At 43.5% G+C, this 26559-nt stretch overlaps 1 long non-coding RNA gene across 1 annotated transcript; it reads left to right on the top strand.

Annotated features, from left to right (window-relative positions):
* Window positions 1–464: 464 nt before the first annotated feature.
* On the top strand, window positions 465–19451 carry LOC136019916 (uncharacterized). The gene is made up of 3 exons (XR_010615116.1): window positions 465–581; window positions 2922–2985; window positions 19369–19451. It is a non-coding gene; the product is annotated as an uncharacterized LOC136019916 (long non-coding RNA).
* Window positions 19452–26559: the final 7108 nt, after the last annotated feature.

The raw sequence follows: 26559 nt of genomic DNA, 5'->3' as shown, positions 1-26559 counted from the left end.
TGTCCATGTAAGGGTAAAACTTGCTCTATTCTTCTTCATAATTAGGTGCAGTGACTAGACCAAGCTTTATATTGCATCATACTTGCTTCTACGCAGGGGCAGATGCAGCATTAAATGTAGGGCTGAGCAGCTGCATGTGTGGTGCAGACAGCACCAGAGGGATGCTCCATTTCCTTTACTGCCCTCCAATTCCCTGTGCTCACTCTGTGTAATGGCCATCAGCTGGGATTTTGTGCATTGCCCTCCTATGAGCGAGGCTAGCTCATGGTCTTGGGAGAGACCAGTATGGTGAATGGGGTGCAGGCAAAGTTAAAGCTTTCTGCTAGAGGTATTAATTTTTCTCTTTCTTCTCTTGAAGGACCTGATCCAAACTGAAGGACACTGAAATCTGCCGAACTCAGCTCACTGGAAGCAGATTTAGATCAGAGCCTGGGTCTCTTCCACTGCTGGAATTCCTGCCATGCCTTCTCAGACAAAGAGGGTGACCACATCCTTACATCATGCAAGTTGTTTAGTTTGGAGTGAAAGAACCAATCTGTCAAATAGGCAAACAAGTGGACATGAGCCAAAAGACTGGAGAGGTGAGATGAACCAGTGGTTAGGCTATAGTGGTCCCTATAAGACTGCAAGGAAACCCCATATTCTCTTATGCTATGGGCTCAGCAGCAGCCGTGTACCCTGTCCAGTTCAATGTAAGAAGGAGTGAAGAAAGGTCTGCCCAGACATGCCCCCACCATGGACCCAGAGCAGGAGCATCACATAGGTGGAATGCTATGGGGTGCTGCAGTGCCTGTAGCTCCGTGGTAACTGCCCTTCTGTTGGGTGGGTGCAGATATGTATGAGGGGATGCCACCTCACAACAGGAGTGCAGAGAGCCATAAAGAGGAGAGTGCAGCCTGGGTGGCCCCTGAATATGGCCCAGCATTAGGGCTGTACTCTGTGTGGCTCCAGTTAGTCCCACTCAATAAGAGTTTAAAGGTGCAGAGTGTAGCAAAGGCAGCCGCAGGACTGTAATGGCACTTCACACGGGAGCCTGAATGGTTTCCTTGGCTGCTACCTCTCTTCTGCTGTTTTTGGTGCCCTAACCTGCTGACCTGAGCCCTGCCCCAATCTCCTCATACACCTTCCTGAGCGGCCTCCTGCTTAGTTGCCTTGTTTGCAAAAGAAAAGGTTTCTTGACAAACAGAAGTGTCTTCACTTCTCTTCCTCCCTGAAAAGCTCAGTCCTGTAGTGGGAAGGGTGCCTGGCACTGCAGCAGTGGGACCTGTAGATGTGACCAGGGAGTTTGTGGGAATTTGGGGCAGCCCTTCGCAGATGGGGCTGGGAAAGGTGCAGGAATCGGTAGGTTGCTGAGTTTAAAGAAAGGCTATAAAAGCAGGAGAGATCCAGGGGTAGGAGATGTTGCCATAACCACACACTTGTGTTGAAGGTGAGGGATTTAATACAGACTTGGTCCAAAAAGAGAGACGTGCGAAACCTCACTGACTTCAGTGAGAGCAGTCTCACCCTTCTAGGTTTTCATATGACCCCATCCCACTCACAGTAGAAGGCCTCCTTCAGTTGCTTACATCCTCCACAAGCATTAAACTCATGAAAAAGGGGGCAAGATGGAAAGGAAATGAATATTGTATACTGTGTGGATTTCAGAGATCCGCACACTCTATCTGTATCCTTCAGGCCATCACAAGCAATCTATGAGCAGTCTCCACAAGCACACGCAGACCCAACCATTAACATAATTCTCTCTTTTATTCCTCATCATTGTGGTACTGTATGCTACAGTCTTAAACGTTATTTGTTTTATCCACTTTTCAGCATTTTAAGCTCATACTATGCTGGTTAAAAAAAAATCCCATTTTTATCTCATCTGATTTGATATTCATCTGTCCCTCACTGATTTTTTTCTCCCCCTTTACCATAATTTTGGTTGGTATTTTTTTTACCTCAGAGAACATTGAGAACTCTGTCTCAAGGCTTCCAGATTAGACAGAAGACTGATAGGATAATGATGATAGTATGTTAAATGCTATCTATGTAAATCAGCTCTCTCCATCAATGGATACAAGATGCAGCTACATTAGATCCCTTTTTGACATACATTTTCATTTTTTAAGGAAGAGAATATTGGATTGTTATTAAGCTACTTTAGAAAAATCTTTGCATTACCAGGCACATTACTATTGTGCATAAAGTCATATTAAATTTTGGGATGATGTACAACATCATTTTCTTTTAAAGGCTGCTTTTAACCTCGAAGTATCTTCTTTTTAGCTTCTGCTGAGGGATTTGTTTATGATAACCAATGACTGGGGGAGGGGGAAAAGGGTGTTTTTTATTAAGCTTCTTGTAGTAGATAAATCTGAATTTTGCACCTCTGATAGAAAACTGGCCCTGGCTAAGGGAAAAAAACTGCTGTTACATCTCATCTGTTTCAAATGCCTGGGAAAATAGCTCAGCAGATAGCCTAAAAGTCAAATTTGGGCTGTCTTGGACTCAGTGGGAAGCCAGTTGCAAAATCAAGACCCATTCACTAGAAAAATCTTGCCAAGTAACCCCTCCCACTTGTACTCTTTCTTTAACAAAAAAAGCTATTTTTGTTTTCATCTTTGAACTCAGAGATGCAGGAATGAAGATATTCTCAACAATGATGAATAAAGTGGTGAAAATCAGCTTTGCTTTATTCACACCTCTGAACCCGTGCTGATTTTCAGTGGCAGAGGAAGTGGCCAGCCAAAAATATATCATTAAAATTCATCTTCAACCTGCCACTAATCTGGGGAAATTCACCTAAATGGAGGGTGGGCTTTGTTTGCTACTTTGTATGAGACTGTACAGGCAACTCTTAATTTTTTAGAGTTATCTTTGGCTGTGGTGGCCCAGAGCAAACTAAATCCCAATTACACATTTTTTTCCATGAGCAGCAGGACTGACGAGCTGAGATTCCAGCGTTTCTTTTCTACATGGACTCGCTAATGTCTAATAAGGGTAAGTTTATTAGCATTTTCTCTGTGGAAGGCATTAATAAGAGCAGTTTCCTCCATCCAGGAATCTATTTTCATAAAACCTGCATGAACTCCATAAATCTGAGACCTCAGTTGCTCTGTCAAATTTTCTTTGAAATTAGCCACTGCATCTTAAAGTTATTAAATGGGGACCTACAGATGTAAACACATGCAGTTAGTTACACACAGCATGAAAAAACTCATTTCTCCATCGGAAGAGCAATGAAAGCACAGCAGAAAAGAGAAAAGCTCGTGGTTCTGGTGATCAGAGGCAGTGGTGATATGATCAGAGATACAACCTAACACAAATCCTGGGCTGCATCAAAAGGAGCATGACCAGCAGGTCGAACGAGGTGATCCTGCCCCTCTGCTCTCGTGAGACCTCACCTGGAGCATTGTGTGCAGTTCTGGTGTCCTCAACATAAAAAGGACATGGAACTGTTGGAACAAGCCCAGAGGAGGGCCACGAGGATGATCAGGGGACTGGAGCACCTCCCGTATGAAGACAGGCTGAGGAAGTTGGGGCTGTTCAGCCTGGAGAAGAGAAGGCTGCGTGGAGACCTCATAGCAGCCTTCCAGTACCTGAAGGGGGCCTATAGGGATGCTGGGGAGGAACTCTTCATCAGGGAGTGTAGTGACAGGACAAGGGGTAATGGTTTAAAATTTAAACAGGGGAAGTTTAGATTAGATACAAGGAGGAAATTCTTTCCTGTTAGGGTGGTGAGGCACTGGAATCAGTTGCCCAGGGAGGTTGTGAATGCTCCATCCCTGGCAGTGTTCAACGCCAGGTTGGACGTAGCCTTGGGTGAGATGGTTTAGTGTGAGGTGTCCCTGCCCATGGCAGGGGGGTTGGAACTAGATGATCTTAAGGTCCTTTCCAACTCTAACTATTCTATGATTCTATGATTCTAAACACAGTGTATAGCTGTGCTATTTCCAAAGCTAGCACATGTAAATCAGCTGAAGCCTCCCACAAGCATTAAGGCTTCGGGTAGAGGTTGGAGTGTGATGATCCAGGCTAGCGGTTTCACCTGAAAGGACGGGAGGATTTAATAGGGTTGAAATTCAAAAGGAAGGACAAGAGTGAAGCAGAGGTTGCGGGGAAGCCCAGTAGAAATGGGACAAGAAGCTCAGGAAGGTGAGAGGCTGCAGGGAAGTGACTTATACCCTTGCCTTTCCAAATGTGCCTACTCACCAGGAGGTCTTGTCTGCTGAGTGGCCCCATAAGTCCCTCCCATAAGTACGGTAAGGGTTTGAGTTAGTGTTTTTTTGGGGGGAACTGAGCTATGGCTCAAAATAATGTGGACAATCAGTGAAGCCTTAACTAAAAATATAAGGCAGTTTGACCTTCATGTGAATCATGTTTACATATACCTATCTGTGTATACCCTTTGGTGTAAAGGCTATGCTATGTTTTCATTGTGATTATACAGTTTCAAGACTAAGTTTAAGTTTTTGTGCATGCAAAATCTCCAATACATCTCAGGAACTCTGAACTGAATGCTAAGATTATCATTGCAGGAGATGTTAATTTGTAGACTGTGGGGCACGGTGGAGATATGGGTTTTTTTGAGGTACACAGAAGTGATTTCTTACTCTCTAGATCTGGACCCAGCCCTGGAATCCTATTGATTACAGCTGTGTGCCCAGGTTGCTATTGTGGGCAGGCATGTGTGCGCTTAAACCATGGCCCTGTGGTGCCATTATGTCAGAAGGGATCAGAGCTGGAGTCACTCTGAAGGCATAAGTATTTTTCTTAACACGTCCTAAATGGCAAAATCCACATTGAATAATTTTGGTAATAAATGGCAACCTAAATATGTCAGGAATGATTTAGTACCTGTGAACCATGTAGCTGAAATGTAGATGAGGCTAATTAGCTGATTCCTTAACCCAGCTCCCCCTTTCCTCTCCCTCTCCCCACCAAAAGCTGTTCTCTTTTCTTTCTGTTTGCAAAACACACAGGGTTAGGTTACAGCTTTGGCATTGCTCTGGTTATTTGGTCCATGTGTCCTGTGCTTAATACAAATAAGTAGAGACAAGAGGCTTGAAAGCAAGGTAGGCAGCCAAATTCACAGTGAGTAATGCAGGCGTCAAGGCAAAACGAGGTCAAAAGAGCATTTACAGGCAATGCTATGCAGGAAGGATGCTTCATTCTACCTCTGTGCAGAGAACCTGCCATTAGCCACATGATGCTCTCACACCCTGTCTGGTTATTATATACAGAGGTGAAGTAGGATCAAAAATCAGTTGCTGACTAGGAGAGATTTCTAATGTCCCTTTGCCTGGGTCCAGGCTGCACTGTGCAGTTGGTACTTTAGAGATGTGTGAATAATTAATTTGCCAGCTTGTTCGCCATTTTAAGAGAACACAAAGCAAGTTTTCTTCTGAAATAGTGTTCAGAAGAGATGACAGTGCTGGGACCTCTCACTTTGAATTATGCAAAACCTACTTTTTTGTTCTGTTTTAAAAAAATATAATGTATACATCTATATATAAAAAGCCTGAGTTTGAGCAAATTTGGTCTCAAAACCTTCCTGTTAAAATACGGAGCTGTAACATTTCATTCTTCAAAATGTCAAACAAAGTGATTGGACTTTTTCCTAAAAAATGTTAGACAATGTTTTATCTGGGGCTGTCTGGGTAACCCTTAACTGCATCTTGTGGACGAGTAAAACAAGTAATTACCTGGGATCTTGTCCCTACCTCTGCACCCAGACCCAGCTCTCCCACCTTGCCTAGCTGGACATCTGAGCCTTAGAAGGTTCATAGGTGGGGTTGCAGACTTATGACATTTTCAATATGCACATCGTACAAAAAGACTTATCCTGAGTAATTTGTAGTGACAAGGTGAAGGAGGCCCCAGCTAGTGCCTCTCAGTCAAAGTACACAGGACTTGGTGACATGTATATATCCATGTCCCTATCATCTCCTTCTCTAGATAAAGTCAGCACCCTAAAAAACACTAGAGTGAAAAAACAGACAAGGGGAAAAAACCTTTTTCTCCTGAACAAGGCATCATTCCTTCCTTGATAGCTTCCTTTTCAGGTCTGACTCTTGCTCACCTGGGTATGAGCAGTGGCACAGATACAGCTTGATACATCTGTCATACAGATATATGATGGTTTCAGCTGACAGCCAGCAGCCACCAAATTTATGTTGTAGTGATGATACAGAAAGCCAAAAAAAGAGCATTTTGCAGGAATGTTTTGCTTAATCCTTCTGAACTAAGGGTGCACCTTGAGTCACAGTAGCACATGTCCTGTTGCTCTTCTGCAGTGTTTTTTAGCTGCTGTTTGGTCTGTTCTTCAGTTCTCTGGAAAAAGGGAGGGAGATGAAACAGCCATAGCATAGTGCTAATGCTGCTTTCCCAGACACAAGAACTGGCCTGGCTAAGTAATGAGTAAGAGCAGGTAACAGCTCTTGCCAAAGAGCTGGCTGGCATAAGGAGGAGCTCTTGCTGGTTGGAGAGTTTGGGAAAAATATTTGTCTTGTGCCAGCTCTGCTGAGCTACACAGCTGATCCCATGTCAGCCCAGTGCTTCCAGTTCAACAGGCTGGAGAATTGCCCCTGACTCAGAACTGAATTCTACATGACTCATGGCAAAACAGGGAGGTGGGACACACCAGAAGCTTTCCCCATGATCTAGATTGGGAAGTGATGATAACCCTGTTGGTATCTGCTCACTGTGACTTTGTGCAAGGGATGTGTAGAGCAGCCTGTGGTTTGCCCTGGATGCTGTCCTAGTCCCTGTCACTAGTAACTTCAGGCAGGATCCACTGCTGGGGTGCTGCAGCTGGTACTCCCTGGGGCTCAGCAGGACATGCTTTCCTCTGCAATGGGAAGGACTGTGGCACTTTGATGCTTCAGCTTTACCCTCTGCCTGTGTGATGATGCTGTATGGCAGGAAGGTGAGCACAGCCTCTATGTTGGAGGGGGCTGGGGCTGCTTGCTGCGAGGGCTGGTGGCACTTGCGAACTGCCACATCTGGGTGTCAGAAGCAGCATGGATTCATGCTGGCTTCTGGTAGTTCTTCAATAGTCACTGTTAGAGAGAGCCAGCAGGCTCCATGCTGCTCCAAGAGGGCCCCTCTGATGGATTTAACCCCCACATCTCATGCACCGGGGTGAGTGTCTATTCTGAGCAAAGGAACCCCATGCAGAGTGAAGGGTCTGACTATGAGATCTTAGCAACATGCTGCTGCTTCCGTCTCCTGTGATCTGTGCTTCTAGGACCTGAGAGCCCTGAATGTAAACACACAACTGCATCATCTGATCCTTCTCAGAGCATTGTTTGTTTGGGGTCAACTTATCTCCTTTCAAGAACAGGATGTTTAGGGGAAAAAAAATAAAATCTATAAAGCCTATCTGTAATAGTCTTAATTGTAAACCAGCCTCTATACTTTCAGACTGGAACCTAATTAATCATTGGCTGTACAGGGAATTGATGAATTGCTTTGCTGCTCTTTACTCATATAAATCTTTGATTCAGTGATTACTGCATTTTGATTTATCACTTACTACGCAAGTAATCAATACTTATGATGAATGGATGAATTTAAGTACCACCCATTTTGCAATGTTATATATATATAACATATATATATATATATGTGATATATAACGCACACATTGTTTTCAATGTCTCTTTCTAATTATCCAAACTGGAAAGATGTATCTCTTCACCCACAGTGATATCTCTTTTCTAACTGGCCTACAATAGTGTAAAGTAGAAGTAACCCTATTATGACCAACACTGAAGTAGTGATAAAGGCGAAACTGTATGAGAGAGAGAAAACATTCAGAGGGGAAAAGAACTTGTGCAAATAAAAAAACTAACTGAAGACAGAGCCTCACATTTTGGTGAAAAACCCTTTTACAGACCTTTTACTAATGTAAACTGGTATAGATCCTAGCCTAATTTTTGTTGCGTATCTTTAAGTCCTTCAATTCAATGTGAATCTGATCTCGGGGATTATTACACAGGAGTCTGACTGTCTGCAGTCCTTCAGAATTACAAACTAATTGTGGGATAAGAGCTATATATAATTTACTAGCTATGGATTTGTTTTCCTGCTTTCAGAAGTCCCTTTATCTCCCCACCCCCCAGGCGCTGAACATGGTTTGGGTGAGAATGGGACCACACTGGTGGGGACCCTAGATGTTGGGAAGAAAGAGGGGTTAGTGGGGAAGAGCCCCATTCTGGCTTGACAAGTTTAGAAACCCTCTGGCAATAAGACACAGTTGATAATGCTTTTCCTCTAATCCCATGAGAGCTGAGTAGATATTAAATGGAATCTGCCTGGATCATTGCCTCCTAAAAAGTACAGAGAGGTCTCATCAGCATGGACCCCAATCTGCCCTGAGAGCAGCAGAATCTTTCTCTCTTTCCTGTGCAGAAAAAGACCTCACCCATGAGTCATTCAGCTGTGAGCCCTGGGCTAGATCCAAGGTCAGCTGGAGTTGATGGAAAGACTCTTGCTGTCTTCAAAGGATTTGTGATCAGGTTTTTGTGCTTGCAAATGCTTTCAGGAAGGGATGATCCCCTCTGCTCCTTTTGTGGTCACATGGCTGCTCAGTGCAGTGGAAAACTCAATTGAAAGCTGAAGCAAGGCTATGGTCTGTGCTCTTTTTTAGGGTTTATGTTAAGGCATTGATCCATTTGTGGACGCCCACTTATGCAGTCAAAGGTCAGATTGACTCATCCTGAAGCTTTTGGTAGAGCTGGGTAACCAGTAGACACCTCATACCAGTTTTATTTCTGCCATACCAATTGTTGTCCCCCCTTGCAGTAAGGAGAAGACCCCAGCTCTTATGGCTGCCACAAGAGGTCTTGGGTTGTGGCAATTCTTTGGAGGTCAGATTTATAGAAAAGGGATGTTCTCCTCCAGGGCTCTTGTGATGAACCCAGGAGGTTTTGCAATCTTCACCCACAGATGATGTCAGAGTATTTCTGAAAGGTGCAAGCTGTGACAAGGCTGAACTGGGCATTGAGAAACAAGACTGCAACTTGTAGATCACAATCAGGGCATTGTCCTATCTGTCACAGGAAAGATGTCCTCTATTCTCTCTGGCTTGTTGGTCTAGGTCAGATCTTCACTGGAGCCTCTTAGTAGCTTTGCAAGTTCCTTATTTCATTTGGGAATTAAGAGTGGTGGCATAAAGCGCTCAGTGATAAATGCAACCTCTTGGGCCTCCCACAGTCTCCATATTTGTCTTACACTATTTTAGCAAAGAAATCTTACCCCAAATAGAAGGACATTTGGCATTTTATATAGGCCTCTTCATCACCTGGAATCCCTCCATATAGGTCCGATGATGTTCACATAATTATGGAAAATTAACCTGACACTCATTTGGAAAGGTACATTGCTCTTCTAGGGAGTTGTTTTAAAGTCAGTTGATCTTACATTTTTGTTTTGCTTTTTCACCTCCTATAGCAATTCAAGTAAAACTAGATGCTTACTGAAAACCGAAGGGAAAGAAACTCCTTGCCTGTAGCATGTTCAGGCTCAGCTCTCCTGCTCCAAGCAGCCAGTGAGCCCAGCACTCCTCATTATTTATTTTGTTCTGGGGCACTGTCCAAGAGTTATGACCAATGTTCTTCAGATACTGATATATATTACAGAGGAAACCCATTCATCTGTTCCTTGTCTCTCTCCCCCAGAGCCCGGATTTCCTTGATTGTAAAGCAAGATAAAGCTGCTATCTTGACTTTAAAGACTCTGGGAAGGAATGTGTTCATGATCTCTCGCTCTCCAGCTCACTATGCAGCCCGCCTGTGATGGACACAATTTATTTTCTCCCTCCAGCTTCCTCCATGCTTGTCTAAATTGTTGAGAGTTTTCTAGACAAAGAATTAAGAGACTCTTTACTCCATAGAGGAATATATTCCCACCCTTTTGCTTTTGGATGAGGAAGGTAAGGTCAATGTCCTGCCAGGTTTGAATCATCCTTCCTGAAGTGAAGCTGATGCCCCTCTGAGGAGTGTTAGTCTGGCATATGCAGTGGTCATGTTATGGCTCTGGCAAAACTGTTGGGATATCTAGGTTTCAGATGTATTTGTGGTATCATACAAGCTAGAAGAAGACAAAAGGGCCCTGTTTTTCCCTTGTGTTATTGCACAAAGCATGACAACTGGTGCTGTTGTAGCTAGGATGCAGAGCCACAGAAGTCTGCATACATGGAATTAAAAGAAGAAAAAATGGAAACAGCTAGAGAGGTTTTTGTAACTGGAAAAAAACCCATAATAAATCCATGAGCTATGCATAGCCCTGGGGCTTTATGACCATGAGCAGGCATGAGGGAATGACTTGAACTTAACCAAAGTCGTTAATTACCTGGCTGAGATCAAAAGCATAAGTAAGGGAGTATATTTACGATGCACCTTACAGGATATGTTTCAACTTTCTAGATTTTTTTTTTTATTAATTGGTTTGATTAAATAGATTTAAAGAGCCTGGGCAGAGGCTCCTAAATCATACTCCATATTGATCTAATGAAATACTCAATAAATTTACTAATATGGCTCCTTTGCTTTGTGCAGTCTGAAAGGAAATGCCACTCTAAATGGTGATAACTCAATGTGGAGCCTCAGTAGTGACTCATGGCGAGCAGGGAGGATGCTGGGAAAAGGTTCTCCTGTGAGTTGCAGGAGTTTAACAGCAGTTCCAGGCTCCTGCCTGCTCTCCCTACAATTGCTTTCCTACCAATTTTCCATTGTATTGACCAGATTCTTCTGTGACTTCTAGATTTCACTGACATTCACCAGCTTGCTAAAGTGTGTGATTGTTCAATATATGGCTCAGTGGAGACCTCCCCAAGCAGAACTGTATTCCAGAGGTCTCTGCTTTATAAATACACCACACAATGTGTGGTCTAAATAAAATAAATCCTGTGCAGCTCAGGGTAGATGTAATGTAGAAAATATATGATGTTTATTCCTTCTTGATGCAAGAAATTGAGAATGACTGGATGGAAAGTTCACAGTTTTTCAAGGTTTGCTTATATTGATGAGGATCAAGAGTTTGGGCAAGGACAAGCCCTTCCTGCCCCAGGGCAGCAGGCTGTTATCACACAGTCTCTTCTGGCTGCAGTTTTGCTGGCGGAGGGCTTTGCCATCTCCTGCTGCTGTTCTTTTCCAGATCTGGCTGCTTCACTAAGCAGTATTCAGCTATTTGTATGGGGGATCCTTACACCTGTTTCTGCCTAAATGAGCTAACTTAGTAGAGGCTACTTAGATGGCTTCACCAGGACGCAGTTATGTGGGTGATGTAACTGGCATATCTACAAGGGGGCAAAGGAGGAGTCTGGAGGTGGTGGCAAGGCCCTAACACAGCAGTGCCTCCCCAGATCAGCCTCCAGCCCCAGCCACATATGGTACGTCAGCTGATTTACCTGAATTGTTTAACTATTTAAGCTTTCTTGAGCTAAATAAGTCAGTGTCCATTTAGTGTGTGCCTGGGAAAAGATAATGCAAGTTAATCTGCTGAAGCCGGTTTTAAATACATGCAAGTCTGTCCATACAAAGCTTTGGCAATTTGGAGCTGAATCTCACCAGACAATAACCGGGCTTCCCAGCAGTTTGTGTGAGCAACCACTGCTTCTGGCAAACACCAACTATTTCATTCATGTGCCAGTTTTGTGTCATACATGATTACAGTTGTAATAGGGAGTCTAATAAGGCTCTTAATTTTTTTAATCTTTATTTCAATTAATAAATTGAGAACAATACGTTTTTGAACACTGTCTCAGAGCCAGTGTACGGCACTGGGGCTCTGCCTATGAGCTGGGGTGACTGTTCAGTCTCATCCAAACATCCGTGTGGTTTCCCTCTTTCTTACTTATTCTTTCTATTATCTTTTTTCTTTTCTCTTGCACTTTTTCTCTTCATTCTCTTTTCTGGGATGAAATTGATTTTTAACTATAAACATAAATCCTAGAGAAGAGATCCCACTGGTGATGTATTTACTAATGGCTGTGAAAATCAAAACCAGAGCGAGGCAGGGAAGGAGGAAGAAGGCAAAGACAAATATATTTGGAAACAGCCAACCGAGGAACAAATTAAAAATGCCCTTTGAGTAAAAACAAACCAACCAAACAAAAGAGGCTCCCCTCTGAAGAACATAACCTCAAATCTTTTGTCTGCCTTTATTGAATCTGCATCCCCGGATCTTGGGAACTGCTTATAACTTTTGCCTGTTAGAAAATAACTCCGGACATTAAACAAAAAAGTTGAAAATTTCTTGGTCTCCCAAACCCCACAGTTCTCTCCTCTAAAGGGGCAAAGTTCTCATAGACTCATAGAATGGTTTGTGTTGCAAGGAACCTTAAAGATCTAATTCCAACCCCACTGCCATGGTCAGGGACACCTTCCACTACACCAGGCTGCTCAAAGGCCCATCCAGCCTGGGGTTTTGTGATATTTTATGATGCATCTTTGATGCTGGTGTCACTTACTGTAGAAAAATTCTATTTTGTGCAGCCCTCTGCTGATGGATCTTTTTTTTTTTTTGCTCCATCCTTCCAGGCAGGCAAGAGCTGACTGCATCTGCAGTGAAAAGCCATAGCAGTGGCCCAAGTCCTCTTTGACAATCCCAATGGAGTTGCTTGCTCCTGGAGCAAGTGCTGCAGATCTCCTGGTTGGGGCCTTGCCAATATTTGACTAGACAGGACTAGGATGTCAAGGGCTATGAATGTTCCCAGGCATTGGGTGTTGGTCACTAGTGGGCCCGGGAGAGAGCCAGGGGCTCTCACATGACTTAGTCTGACCTCCGATCTTTTCCTGTTTCACCTCCTCCAGTTTATTGCACACCTCATGGTGTGCAGCACTGGGGACTAATGTGCCTCCCACATTAATACAGAGCTATTTCTTCAGTGACTCTTTACAGTCAATATTTCCATGTGTTTAGTTTTTGTCCTTCTATTGGCAGTTTTTTCACCTCCATGAACAGTAAACCACCATGCTGTCATGTCTTTTTAGATAGCTATATGATACCCATGCTGGGGATGCTCCTTGTTTCCCATCTTCTTTGCTTCTGGCTTACAGAGACATCTATTATCCTTCTACATTTTCACTTTGTAATGGAACTATGGCTCTTTGGAAAATGTACTAAAGGCAAAAGGAAATTATGGTCTTGCTAGCACTGATGCATTCAGCGATTTCCATGGGTGCAGAGATTGGGAGCAGGATCAGAGTAATGTCCCCTTCCTCTTTCAGAAAACATGCCCTCATCTGATGTGCTGTGATACAGTCATTCAGTTCCTTTTAACAGCACTGGCTCATTCTCACCGATGTTAGCAAGGGCAGAAAGGACTTTTGTGTTCCCAAGAAACAAACGAGGAGGACTCCATAAATACTTACACCTGGGTATTTGCTACAAGGGCATCTTCAGTTCCTGAGAGAAAAAATACCCACAGAATACACCTGAAAATAATTTCTCAGTTTACAAGGAAGCATGCAGCTCCTCAACACATGATCGAATGCTGCTGTTTCTGAAGGTAAACACAATGAAAGGTGTCCAGGAAAGAGTTGGTGAACTTACCAGATTTCTGCGTGAAAATAAGCAAAACACCCCCACCACACACACCCCAAACCAGTAGGATGCTCTAGCCGTGATCTCAGAGTGTATGGTTTGTGTGGGTCACCAGGGGATATAACACCTAGGTGGAATGTGGTCCTGAGGAATTCACTGCTTGCCTGTGAAAGGAGCCAGGAGCTGTAATCAACTTACCCACTCTATTTGCTCCTGCTGTTTGCTAATGAGTGAAGACAAAGCAAACAGCACGCTTTCAACTCCATCAGACTGAGATATTTACCTGTAGCCAGTTTGTGCCTAATCAAAATGAAAGCAAACCAGGCAAAATTAGCTTGTTAGCATTTTTCACTGTTAGCACTGGAGAAATGTCACTTTTTGCCTGGGGCAGCTGTGGTAGCTTTACCACAAAGGGAAGAGCTATTGTACCAGCTACATCCCTAAACATTTAGTCCTGGGCATTCAAATGTAGCAAGAGTAATGATATGACACTTCTCTATTAATTTATGCAGAAAAGGAAGGAGCGTGGGGACAGGGTAGGCCAGTCCTTAGCTCAAAGCGTAACGTAACTGGCAGGTAGTGAGCACTTTTTAGTCTTCTTTGATGTATGGATTTCTAACTTTTTTCTAACAGAGATGAGCCTTTGTAGAAAAATTTTAAGCCAACTGGAAACAGATTTGCTTCTCTCATTTACCATTTCTGTGTCTTTTGGGAATCATCCCCACAGGCTAAAGATCTGTCCCTCTCTCCTAGATGTTGTGACAAGCAGCATGCAAGTTAGGGCTATTTTGTGTACTGTTTTCTCCAAGCATCCTCTACAGCATCCTTAGGAAGGGGCCATATTTTGGGGAAGGAGAGCCAACTGTTCAGAGCCCAAGAACTTGTGTTCTGTTCTCATCTCTACCCAGATTCCCAGTATCACTTCAGGCAAGGTCCTTGTTTGCTTCATAGTTCAATTCCCTGCCTGTAACACCAAGAGAGAACCAGGTCCTGTCTCAAAGATAGATACTCAGTAGATGAGCAAGTGCAACATGATCCAGTGGTGGAAGCTGGTTAAGCAGACATGCAGATTTTGGGGATGTCTTTTTTACTGAGCAGGCTAAAACTGATCCTAAAGCTACAAGAGCTTTTGAGTTTGCAAGCAAGTGCATGGAGAGAAAGAGATTATTAGTCAGCCTGACTGAGGCGAAGTTATAGAGAGCAACATGGACTTTGGAAACCCAGAAATCTGGCTTAAAACACAGGAAATAGTCTATGTGCACAACAGCACTGGCATTCAGAGTTAAGGTAGAGAGTTCCCGTCAGTCTTTAACTCACCAGTACAACTTCAACACTGCATGCAGCCATTTACTACCAGAATAGCAAAGACAACAACTTCTTTAGACAGAAGCCAATTGAATTAATTCTATGAGGGATTTCTGAAAAGGTGATGCCAAGTCCCAGTGCCTCCATTCATAATGTCAATGCCACAAGCACAATGATTTTGTGTGTATAATTCAGATCACCTCCACAATTTGCAAACATACAAAGAATAGCCCATCTTTGTAAGCAAATACCGCAGAAACAGTAGTGACCACTTTGCTATACCTGTAACTGCACTAGTGTTATTAGTGCACTTCCAGTACCAGCAACAATGTTCTGGAAATTGGAGAATGCGTATTTAAGGCAACTCTTTAAAGTGTTATTGCTAACTCTAAACAGTCAATTCTTCATTACACAGGATAATAGAGGATAGAGGACAGTGGAAAAACCCAGATGAGGGCTCTGCTTTTTGTGGAGCAGGGCTCCTGGGGCAGAATAACATCAAGAAACCACTTCTGCTGAGTGAAAGGCTGCCACTTAGTTTGTAAACCACTTCATCTGAGCTAATAACAGCCATGCTGAGACCCCAAACCAGCACGGACAGGGCAGCTGGGGTGCTTGTTCCCTTGCCAGGCTGATCCAGTCCAGAGGAGCCCCCATGGGTAGCAAAGGGCTGATTCTTCCTGTTTCTCAGTGGTGAGCCACTCATGGAGGCACAAAGTCTACCCCAAATTTCTTTCTTCTGAAATGAAGCCCTGTCTTCATTATTTGTCTAAAATATAACCCTAAAATCAGCACATCCTGAAACATTCCCTGTTTAGTATATTTTAAATAACAGCCCTGATATAAGGCACTTTTGGAATAACATTAACATCTGGGCTGACCCCGCCTCCCTACCAAGTTTCAGCCTGATGTTAATTAAAACAGGCAAGTTATAAACCCCAGGAAATGGCAGCTGACCCTTGACTATGAATGCAATGCTGTAATAATATGCAGTAAAAAAGAGGCATAGTCAAACTGCTGCCCAGTTCGTTCCTAGAACGATGCTCTTTCTTTCTCACTACTGTGCTCCCTTGATCTGGGATGTGAGACCATTACCTCACCAGCACCTTTGATGGGCTGCTCTCTGTTTTCAGGGTGGTAGGCGGCAGGGAGGCAGCCTGGGTTCCCTGAGTCGCCCATAAGAAAATGATCCTGGTGTGACAGGAGAAGCTGTCTCTTGTAAATATGAGAAGTAAAACATGGTTTCCTGACCACGTGTGGTCACTGACGATCCTGTGTTGCTCTTTGTCAGGACAGAGTTAGCTAGAGCAGACCTGATGCCTGGAAAAACAGAAGATTATTCTTTCTGCTCTGTATTCCCAGCTGGACATGAATGGAGAAGGTGGAGGAGGATGGCACCAAGAAAGTGGATATAAACTCCAGAGCTGAGGGCAGAGCAGAGGTTTGCCATGTGCCACCTTCAAAGATGCCACCTCAGCTCTGTGCTGGAGCAGTGAGTAGGTGCAGAGTTTACTTGCATGTGTCCATCACCGTAGCTGACCTTTCTTTGGTGGTCCATAAGTGAAGGAGTGTAGGTGGCTGTGATAGTGAGCCAGGTGACAGCTGAGAGCCAGAGTGGTGAATTGGGGTCAGGGTGGAACTGGAGAAACCCCTGAGCAGCATCACCACATCTCTTGTTGACTGAATATTAGATGTGATTTGGAAGTAATTAAAGGAATGTTTTTGTTGTTGTTGGAAAATTCAGTACTGTTGAAATTGGACTGTTTCCTCTCAAGATGTTGTTTTTTGTCAAGCTATGAATGAAAAGGAAAAAAAACCACCAACAAACACAAAAACCTGAAACCAAACAAAATAAGCAAAACCCCAAATCCAAAGGGCTCCTTGCCCTGCAAGCCTCTCTAAGTAAACCCTATAGGTTTCAGTTCCTGTGGCACATCGGAATCCAGCACAGCAGCGTTCACAGGGTCCCAGAGAATATGTCCCATTGTTTGTAAACAAATTAAACTAGCTTTTGAGCAGCTACATTTTATCTTTGTGAGCTGGAGGAATCAGGATATGAGCCTACGAAAGGCTGGGATGTAATGGATACACCCTGCCCCTTCTCTCTTTGAGGCATGGGAAAGGTCAACTTTTGTCCTCTAAAATGTGTCACTGCTATAAATATGACTGCATAATTTATTGCAAATTGTTTAGCAAATTTATTACAAACTATTAATAAACCTCCTTGAAACAGCACAATGAGCGTGTGCAATAAACAAGGAAAATATTTGCTTGATTCAAACCACATTGGATGATGCTAAATTACTGTTGAATAGATGCATTTTGAAGGCCTAGAGGGATGAGCGCAGCTAGCGCCCCGATGCTGCATCGCTTGCCCAGAGCACACATGTCAGAAAATGTCGGGGAAGTGACCAAACCTTTTTGTCAATGGCTTAAAGCTGAGATAAGCCCCGAGTGTTTAAATTGGCAATTCTAATAGCTACCTCAATCCAATCCAATTCACAGCAGCTTGGCTTGTAAGGCAATCGGTGATACAGTGTTAATGCCAACTAATCTGATAAAAATTGACACAATGACAACGTTGGGCCATTAGTTACCAGCAGTTTTTATGTCTGTGTAAATCCATCGTGTTTTACAAGGTACAGGGGATTCTGGGAGTCGGGGAATCTTTCTGTTTTTTCCGAACTGTGGAAATAAAGCGGTTTTGTCAAGGAAGCAAACTCATCCTCTTGCTGTGAGCGCTGCCTCTGAGCACGAGAGTGTTAAATGGCAAAATTCATCACAACTAATTTCTATTTGCCGTCTATTAGGCTACATTGTTTTGTCCTCAACGTCAGGTTAAATAATGAACCTCTCGGAATAGAGTAAATTAACCTCCACTTTATGTTCATGTCATTGTCAAATGGAAACATCACTTGTACAAATGAAAAAGATTCATTAGTAAAGCTAATGCATAGGCTCCACTCCAGTAAAAGATAAGAGCGATTGAGGCCTTGTCATAATGCCGTGTTGAACCGCTGGCTTGTTATTTATGATGCCTGCCATAATCTTTGGAGATTATTTTCAGCAATGGTAATTAGCACACAATGCATCAGGAACAATTATGGAACAATGTCTTAGCTTGACAGGTATGCCACCCTGCTGCAGGCGAGCTATGATCCATGAGAAATTCAATCAAATCTGCATGCTGCAGGGAGTTTATTAATATTTCTCCTTCCAAGGCAGTTTGAAAGGCAGCTATGCTTGACCGGCCACCCAAAAGTACTTAGCAGCGTGATATGAGTGTGCTTCTTGTTAATACACACCTATCTGCACAGAGCCTTCCTATGCACTTCCAGCTGATTAAAATAATGTCTGTGATTTTGCTGTTTACCACAGTGAAGAGAAAATTGCTACCTCCCCTCACTGGCCACGGGGCCTCATTCAGGGTAGGCTGTTGCTAAAGGAGCTCTGTAACGAAGTGGCAAATTCCTGCACTGACACAAATCCTGTAAGTCTGCTCAAAGCAGTGGGACTATGCTGATTTACAACTCCTTACATCCCTGTTTAGGAATCAAAGTATCCCCGATGAAGGCAATTTTCCACTGAATAGCACAAATGCAACAGCGTGGCAGTTTCTTGTTGCAGGCATCCCAACAACTCTGTGTGAAGCCTCTCACAAGAAATCTGGGGCATCAACAGTGCACAAAGGAGAGGTGCTGTTGAGCAGCATTGCACGTGGATGGCAAACATGGGGCAGTTTAGAGGCTGGGCAATAAATATCTTCCTTGGAGCAATGGTGGTTATTGGGCCCCCCAGGCAGGATCCGGGTGGAGCAAGAGGAGTCTCATCTTTGCTGCCCTATTTGAGCTGTAAAGTGGTCTCTTGCCACCCCTTATCCACTCCCCTAAAAATGTTGTTGCCAGGTGGCTGAATGCAGCTTCCACCCTGCACAGGATGCAGGAACTCAGGAATGCAGAGTGGGGCTGTGGGAATTACCAGCTCCTGTAGAGAGTTATGGGAGATAAGTGGGATCTGGGCTCATCTGAGCTGGCTTTATAAACCTGAAGGCTTAGGACAGTCCTCTTTCCTGCTGGCAACTTCCATGACTTATAGCAGCATCTCATTTCAATGGTCTGTGGAAGGATCATCTCTCTTTTTTCCAGGCTATCTAGGCTAGCTTAGGGCTCCATAAATGACAGACAGTAGCAGGAGACTGAGATCACTGAAGGCATGTAAAGCCTGAATTCTTCTGGGGCTGAGGAAGGTAGAATACCAAACGCATTTAGGAGTGTTGTAACTCCAGCTGGTCTGCCATGAACCATTTTATTTCCATAGGGTTCAGAGAATTCCTGCCATGTGACTGCTCATTACTTGCTTGAGCCAGCACAGAGCTAATGTATGTGGCACATGTGGCGGTTGTAGCCACCCCTCACAGTGCAGATGTAGCATCTGTGGCTACAATTGATTTTAGTACCTGCTGAATAATCCTTCTGACGTTTAGAGACAATGTCACATGCACCATGGTTTTGTTGTTTTCTTTTTCAGTAGTGGCACGTGGATCTTCCAGCCAACTTCTAGACCTGCCTAGGAGTGCACAGCAGAACTGTACAAGATGGGGCCAAGCTGAGGTGAGGAGATAGATACACAAATCATGTATCGGTCTTTAGAAATACAGTCGTTTTCCAGCTTTATTAAAAAATAACAGTACAAAGCCAGAGAGCACCTTGGCCATGTCTTAGAGAACTTTGGCTTCATGTTTCTGGGCAACCTGATATAGTTGAAGATGTCCCTGCTCAGTGCAGTGGGGTTGAACTAGATGACCTTCGAAGGTCCCTTCCAACCCAGTTTATTCTGATTCTGTGTTTCTTAGATATGCAGATTGAGATAACTGCCTGATAAATACTGTTTAACATCTTCTTTGGTTATTAATAGACTGGGGGATACTTCATCATCCTCATTTAATAAAAATACATCACTCCGCTTCTTTCTACAGGCAGAAGTGGAAGTGCTAAATGCATATTTCTGCCCATTCTGCATCATTATTAATGATTTATCATTATCATCCTTTAATAGGCTTATATCATGATTAGGATTTCTTTTGTTCTTAATAATGCTTAAAGATCATTAAGAAAGAGAATTCATGTGCACATGTCAGCAGGTGAAGAGACACCCTTAACACAGGGGGACATGCTGGGTGGAGAGCAAGAGTGTGGGAGGGATGGCTGGTTGCATTTAGCAGCACCGACCATATTATAAAATCATCAGTCGGAAAGGAATTGTTGCTTTTTGTTTATTTTAACATCATTTTCCATGGGGACTGCTGCTAGGGGCTGAAAGGCACGTCTGAGTTGTGTTTTTTTCTAATGCAAACATTGTTTGGTATTTCTGTTGCATACAAGGTCTTTCCTTCCTCTTGTTTGGTATTTAAATGTATGGATGGCTTGTGATTAGGAGCAGGTGGAGGGGGAGAACAGGACAAAGTGATTTTAAGTCACTCCTCTTTTGTGCCACCATCTGTTCCTGGGCTGGAGTGAAAGTGAATGCACACAAAACTGATCGGCACCATAACTTTTCCAAAGAAAATGAGGATGATCAGGAGAATCCCAGGGGACATAGGCCTGATGGGAGAGGTCACACCCTCCTCCTCTATACCCTGACAGATTGCTGTGCTGCTTTTCTGCTTGGAACAGACAAGCCGCCATTTATTAATTATGGGTTGTTCTGCTGCTGAACCTAAAACTTGGGCCCCCCCTGTGCTCGGTGCTGTATTAACACAGAGCTCAGCAGCAGTCATTGGCCCCAAAGACCTTACAGTTTGCATGTAAGAATAAAGAAAACAGATGGATACAACAAACCGACTGCAGGAGCATGAAGTAACCATGAGACAATTATGATCCGTTAAACTATTCAGGTCAGGAAATGCACTGCAATACTATCCTCAAATGAAACACTAGAAAGATGTTAAATGGGCAGAGGGCAGAGTGTAATGATTAGATTTGGGACAATGGATTGAGCGTTCTATTGCAGAGATTGCCACAGGATTTTTAATGACCAGTTGTGATCATGGCTTGTGTTTTACATACTACCGAAGGAACCTGTATCTCCAGTTGCTTTCTACCTCCTTGGTGTGCATCTTGTGAAAACCTAGAGGGCTGGTATTTAACACTCACATTAATTTTGATGAGATAGTCTGCAATAATAAAGCAGCAATAAGCAGTAACTGATCACTGCAGCTTGCACATCTCAGAAGTTGAGTATCTATCTCCCCTCACAAAACAGCTTTGGTTGCTGTAGCCATCCCTGCAAAACATACCTGCCACTCCACATACCAGAAAGCACTGAAAGTTGTTTGGGAACAGGCTCAGGGTGTTCCAAAGGCATTTGCTCAGTGTGTTTGTGAGTCAGATCAAGGTGACCTTTAGAGGGCACTAAAAAATACCTACCTGGGCTTCTAGATTCTACACTGATGGTGTGGACATGGCACCTAGCAGAAAGAAGCCTAATGTGTATTCTAACCCCAAATTTAGCCCAAGGACTGTACTTCACTTGGGCAGAGCCTTAAAGGAGTTCAGGATACAAGCAGCTAGTCGTGAAGCTGGAGATGTGTGGTGTGTGCAGGTACCTGCAGCCCTTCTGTGCTCGGGGACAGCCTAAGCTCTGTGTGCTCCTCGTTTGCCTTCTGTCCAACACCTACTTGCCTAGTGCAGAGCAACACTAGACATGATGCTGTGGTATCCAGCTGAGAAGATCCCTACGGACATTATTGAGGGACTGAACACAGTACCAGCCTACCAAGCTAATGAGTGCTTTCCACCTCTGCCCACCTCAGGGGAGGCTGAGGTCCCTCAACAGCTGTCTGCTCACTCTTAGTGGACTTCTCTGAAAGTGATGCTGGCCTGAGATCTTCAGTGATGCTGCTGCAAACATCCAGTGAATAAGGATAGAGTGAGGATTTCCCTTAGAGGCTTTGAATAGTTCATTGCTCAGAGCAAAGCGTCTGCCTGTTGCTTAAGGAGCCTGTCCAGATAGTGGGGTTTGCTGTACTTGTACTCACCTTCTATGAATGTTTGGGTTGGCTCCAACCTGTTGTAGCTCTCCAGAGTTTTACAACTTTAAATTAGGTATTCAGTGCTCTTCGACTCCATGTTGGTCCATACAGCTAAACCCCGACAAAAACTGTTTAATGCTTTATACTAGTATTTTCTTTTTAACGATTCCGGCCAGAGATGCTGAGTTGAAGAACCAAACTAATTTCATGTGCTTCTCCAACACCCCATTATGACATTTATGACATATTTTTCTGTTTAGAGGGATGATTTTTTCCAGATGCCAGCACATCTAAAACTACCTAATGAGATTTCCACAGATGTAGAGCTTAAAACCATCTACGGTATTTTTATTTTTCTCTCTAAGTGATGATGCTTTCCAACTGAAACATTTCCCGTATAAAGTACTAGAAACATTTCAATGTGTATCAGATTCATAGACAGAAAAGCTTGTTCATTTTAAGGCAGGTATTGTAATTGAGTCTTGGATTTTCTACCACTTGATTTGAAATGGGTTTTTTCTTTGGTGTTGGTCAAGGTTTAAAGACCAAATTCCAGATCTGGAGTTCAAGGTGAACAGGGATCACTTCAAAGGCTCTGTATCTCTTCTCTGCAGTAACACCACTTCCCTACACACAGTGTCTTGCCTTCTGCATTGCAAAGAAGGTATCATTGGATCTGTTTTACACTAGGAAAAGGCAGGAACAGAAAGGTGAAGTGAACAGTGGGTCAATCTCCCTCTTTTCTCCATGGGTGGGAGAAGCCTTTGTTTCCTTGAGGACAGTTGATGTTTTCCCTGTCTTGTTATTTTCATCCTTTGGGCGATGCTGATGGTGAGTGGTCTCTACAGGGTGGACTCTACCCCTCTACTCCCTGCTCTTCTTCCCTTAGTCTGCCCATTTAGGAGGGAGGAAACAAGGCTGAGAAATGTTTACCCTACCAGATGAGGCACTGTGCAAAGTCATTCAGGGTCCCCAGAAGAAAACCAGGCAGATGCAGTGTGGTTGTTATTTGATCGGAGCCTCTGCAAGGCAGGATGTTTATACTGCTGCTGGATGGTCATTTTCACCTTTGTTCTTTACACTTTTTTTTCCTAACGCAGCGGATGAGACCCATCGTTAGTTCAGGATCAGGAAAAGCATCTGACTCCTTGAGAGCCATCCCCCTGGTGAATGTGGAACAACACAAGCCAAAGATCTTGTGTTATTCTGTGGCTGGCATCAGGATTACTGGCTTGGGTGTAATACCCAGGATGTGGAGACATGAGAAAGCTGTTTAACCATGTATTGGGTGGGTGTAAATCCTGCAACCTACTGCTTCCCCACATTTCTTCTGCTTTCACACAGAACAATTATATATTTCAGTGAAGAACGACCCCTATTACACTTGAAATAAATTGCAGCACTGTCTGGAAGTATTTAAACTGAATCTCTTTCACTCCTGTAAGAGCAGAACACCCACAACCAAGGAAGGGAGGCTGGGCCGTTCCAGCACTGAACTCAGCCTTGCAGATGTCTGTCACCTGTTTCTAAGGAAATGTGCAAGTGTTTGGGAAAGAGCTGGGCTTCGTTGTTATTGTGGGAATCTGAAACCATTCTGAACTTTGCCCTTCTATCCCGTTTCCAAATTTCTTTTTCTGTTTTTTACAGAAGAGAAATTACTATGCTCATACTTCACTAACTGGTTTGCATTAAGGGCTCTCTTCTACAAAATGCCAAGTGCTCTTAACTCTTGTACAAGCTCAAAGTTGCTCTGACCTTGCCAGAATTGAACTATAAGATTCAGATTTGGCCATAAGCTAGAAAGTCAATCTCCAGTCCATGTTAACTGATCTCTTCAGGCAACACCCCCACTCCTGGCTGGGGAAGGGTGTCATTCAGCATGACACATGGTATTAATACATAAGAACAGACCATACCTGCGGCAGTGTTTCCATTTGTGGGGCCCATACCTTTTGCACTACTCAGCAGTGTGCTAGTCAGGAAAATTACTAGTGTGCCTTCAACCAGCTAGTGGGGCTGCTTAAACCAGAAGCTATTGGTCCCTCATGGAGAAGGGCAGAAGCTGGATGCCTGTAGAACAGGAGAGAAAACCTTGTGGTCTGGATCTGGCCCCAATCTTCTTTCTGAATAGCCCACAGCTAGGTTACTCCCTTTCCATTCTCACTAGCTGCATGAGACTCTTAACTGAACTCCGTCACTTAAACCTTGTTCCTTCACCCCAGCAGTTTGGCAGGTCACTGTGCTTCCCAGGAATGCAAGTAAGAGAAAGCCTTAGCAAGTGGAAAGCATGGTATGATGCTTGTCGTGAGGAATCTTCCCAAACTAGTGCCATTGTTATGCAGCAGTCTGTCCTTCTCAGTCCAAGTACAATCATGTCTTGGAGAAGCTGCTTTCCAGGCTTCAGACTGTGAGCAGAGCTCAACTGACTCCTCCATGGGAAACAAACATGCTGCAAGGCTGGATGTTGTTTTACAGGAGAGGTGCCCCACATCTGGTACAAGCTCATGGACACCAAATTTAATGAATTAAGAGCAGGATCAAGACAGTCATCCAGATACTGTATTGGGTGGGACTGTCAGCTGGGATAATTTTGGATCCAGAAGCAGGTTCATATCCCAGCAAATGAAAGAGGTATGGGTTTACTCGGAATTAAAGCCAGCTTGAATATCTGCCTACTGCTCCCTCAGTGGAATGTTTTGGTGTTAGAAGCTATCTAGAAGAGGGTGTGAATATTGTCCACCTTTGCATTTCACGTAATAAAATGATTCTTGGTCAGCTGCCCTGTCAGTTAAGAATAATGCCTCCACCACTTTGCATGATTAATCAGATGTCAGGATGTATGCTGTCTCCCAGCATATCATCCCATGGCAGCCAGCAGCGCATTTACAAATGTAGAAAGAAAGAAAAAAAAAAACAATAATAGGAAAAAGAATTATTTTTATGTGTACTTGTCTGAAGACATATTTTTCCATTCAGTAATTTGAAAAAAAAAATAACCATCTGGAAAAAATCATATTATGGACAAGGCGTGTCATGACATTTACAGCAAATATTTTTGCTGCTAGTATCAAAACCAGCCTTTTGCTCTATCAAGGGCTGAATATTCATATACACATAAGTGTTCAGTAAATAAAAGGGCCTCTGTAGAAACTCCGTGCTGGGCAATCCTGCGCTCCCAGCGTTCACATTCTCAGTTGTTTATACTTTTTTCAAACCCCTGTTTTTTGCATCTCAGATGTGAGTGCCTGTAGTTCCTTTCCTTTGCCCTTTTGGTCTCAGGAGAATGACAATAAAAGGCACTTCTGTGGAAAAAGTCCTGATGTAAGTAAAGGTATCAGGAGGTTATGAGGTCATGAGCATAAATGAGGCAAAGTTTCCAAAGAAATTATCAAGAAAATTTATAATCGTGGGCAGTCTTGTTGAGCCAGAAGAAGAAATTAAACATGTGCATCGTGTGCCAGGTTTTGAGAGGGAGCAGAGAAAGAAACCAAACAGCTCCTGTCATCTTCTAGTTTGGTTGGAGCTTCCTAAGTATGTTGTTGTTCCCCGCAAGCTGCACTGTGGCAGTGGTGCTTCGGGTTGAATAACAACTCCCCTCTGTGTGGCACTCCTCCTACTGAGGTAGAAGAGCCTTTATTAACACTCAGCACTCTTTGAATCTAGAGGCTAATGTATGGGTTACATGAGGTGTAAGTCTTGCACAGGGTCTTTTTCACATAGTCAGGCTGCACCCACTTCGGGTTATCTGCAGTCTGTGCATCCTGCAGGATGTTTTCTCCCTTGGGGTATCTGGAGCACATTCCTGGGATGCTGCAGTGTCCAGTATCCGTAAAAGTATCTGCATCCCTCTACAAAGCAGCAGCTCTGAGGATACTGCTTCGATAAAGAACATGCCTTGAAAAGGTGAATGGAAGTGAGATGTCAGCATCTACGTTGAGGTGGCAGAAAGAAGGAAATTATGGCTTTGATTTACAGATTAGTAAGCAGTGGTGACATTGGCAGCCAGATGTTCCCAGGGTGTGGGTATTTGGATGCACAGGTTTCCCAGAGGCCAGCCTCTGTCTGTCAAGAGGTTATGGGCTGTAACATTCATACTGCTTGTAACATCCAATTACCATGTGTACTATAAACTCATATATATCGTGGGCTTTAAATGTTCCTTTAAAAATATAATTTAAAATATTGAACTATAGAAACTGTCAGGTAGTACTGATACTTATATATTTCTTTATCGTATATATTATCATGCCTTTAAATTCTAAAAGGTTCTAGGAATTCTCCCTGTTTTGCATGGATTTTGAACATAACCTACTATTTTACTCAAGCAGGTACTTTGCAACTATTACAGTTAATTTTAAATATATTTTCCTTTTAGCATCTTATGAGCACTGCCTCCCAAGGTGCCTCCACAAATGATGGAGGTAGCAGACAAGCAGTTGTTCTGTTTAGCCTCCTTGAAATGGTAACGTGGTAATTCTTAATCGCAGCATGTGACTACTTTGACATAAAGGAAAAGTGATTCCTTCTCTGGGAGGAGGGGCAGTGGAAATGAATCTTCTTAACAAAAATCAATACCCCAAAATTTGAAATCAGTTGATGCAACTATCTGAGTTCAACTTGCTTATTAACAGACCTGACCAATCAGTTCCATGTGCTCCCTGTTGCTAAGTTGCCTCTATAAACAAATT

Source organism: Lathamus discolor, chromosome 10 (assembly GCF_037157495.1).
Source record: "Lathamus discolor isolate bLatDis1 chromosome 10, bLatDis1.hap1, whole genome shotgun sequence".
Classification (NCBI taxonomy): domain Eukaryota; kingdom Metazoa; phylum Chordata; class Aves; order Psittaciformes; family Psittacidae; genus Lathamus; species Lathamus discolor.
This window is presented reverse-complemented; position numbering and strand designations above follow the sequence as displayed.